Source organism: Notamacropus eugenii, chromosome 3, assembly GCF_028372415.1.
Source record: "Notamacropus eugenii isolate mMacEug1 chromosome 3, mMacEug1.pri_v2, whole genome shotgun sequence".
NCBI classification, from domain to species: domain Eukaryota; kingdom Metazoa; phylum Chordata; class Mammalia; order Diprotodontia; family Macropodidae; genus Notamacropus; species Notamacropus eugenii.
The window spans coordinates 412766000-412768035 of NC_092874.1; positions in this window are offsets into that span (position 1 = coordinate 412766000).

Sequence of the window (2036 nt, forward strand, 5' to 3'; positions counted from 1 at the left end):
AAGATCAAAACAAATTCAGGAGAGGCCAAACATGGTCAATATGCCCACATTCAAAAACTCATAGGGGAATATGAACTAGTCTCTAGCCCAAACAGCCTTCTTGGAAGAGCTAAAAAAGGATTAAAGGTCAAATGAGAGAGGTAAAAGAAAAATTGAACAATTTCGTTCAAAATACAATTGACAAAATGTGAAAAAGTACACTGAAGAAAACAACTCCTTGAAAAGTATAATTGGCCAAATGGAAAAGAAAGTACAAAAACCAACTGAAGAAAACAGTAGTAGAAACTAGTGATTCTATGAGACATCAAGAATCAGTCAAACAAAATCAAAAGAATGAAAATCAGAAGAAAACATAAAATACCTCTGAAAAATATCTGACCTGGAAAATAGATCCAGGAAAGATAATTTAAAAATTGTTTGTCTACCTGAGGGAGAACCATGATGAAAAAAAAAGAGTTTAGAAAACATCTTTTAAAAAATCATCAAGGAAAATTGCCCTGAGGTCCTAGAATCAGAGGGTAAAACAGTCATCAAAAGAATCCACCAATCACCTCCTGAAAGAGATCCGAAATTAAAAATGCCAAGAAATATCATAGCCAAATTCCACAATTACAAGATCAAGGAGAAAATAGTGCAAGCAATCAGAAAGAAATAATTCAAATATTGTGGAACCACAGTCAGGATTATGCAGGTTTTTGTAGCTTTTACATTAAAAGATTGGAGGACCTGGGATACAATATTCCGTAAGGCAAAGGAGCTTGCATTACAACCAAGTATCAACTACCCAGCAAAATTGATAATATTTCAGGGGAGAAGATGGAGAGTCAACGAAATAGGGGACTTCCAGACTTTCCTGATGAAAAGACCAGAGCTGAACGGAAAATTGAATTTTCAAATACGAGACTCAAGAGAGGCATAAAAAGGTAAACAGGAAAGGGGGAAAAAACATTTTATTCAATAAGGACAAACTGTTTACATCCCTACATATAAAGATGATACTTACAACTCTTGAGAACAGTATCTTATTAGATCATGTAGAAGGGATTAAGTTGATTTTGATGTGGTGATAAAAAAAATCTAATTAAGTGCTGAAAGATTTTAATGGGAGAAGAGAAAAGAAGGAAGCAGAAAAGGGTAAATTACATTACATGAAGAGACACAAAGACATATTACAGTAGAGGAAAAGAAGGGAGAGAGTTGAGCATTGTTTGAACTTTACTCTCACCAGATTTGACTCAAGGAGGGAATAACACACTCAGGTATAGAAATCTTATTCACCCTATAGGTAGTTGGTGGGGAATGAGAAAAGAAAAGGGGGAGGCATAGAAGAGAGGAAAGAAGTAGTAAGTGAAAAGGAAACAAAAAGGGAGGGGGGTTGATAGAAGGGAGGGCAGATTGAGGGAGGTGGTGGTCAAAAGCAAAACTCTAGTGAGGAGGGAAAGGGAAAAAGGAAAAAGGAAAGCATGAACAGGGAGCAGCAGGATAGGATGGAGAGAAAGACACAGACATTAATCGTAATTGTGAACGTAAATGGGATGAACTCTCCCATAAAATGGAAATGTATAGCAGAATTAATTAAAAATCATAATCCTACAATATGTTGTCTATAAGAAACACATTTGAAACAGAGGGATACATGCAGGGTAAAGGTAAAAGGTTGAAGTAGAATATATCATGCTTCAGTTGAAGTAAAAAAAAAAGTAGAGGTAGCAATCCTGATCTCAGACAAAGAAAAAGCAAAAATAGATCTAACTAAAAATATAAGAAAGGAAACTAAATCCTACTAAAAGGCACCATTTACAATGAAGCAATATCATTACTTAACATACATGCATCAAGTGCTATAGCATCTAAATTCTTAGAGCTGTTAAGGGAGTTACAGGAAGAAACTGACAGCAAAATTATACTAGTAGAGGACCTCAACCTCCTCCTCTCTAAACCAGATAAATTTAACCACAAAATAAACAAGAAGTTAAGGAGGTGAATAGAATTTTAGAATAGTTAGATATGGTAGATCTCTGGAGAAAAGTGAATGA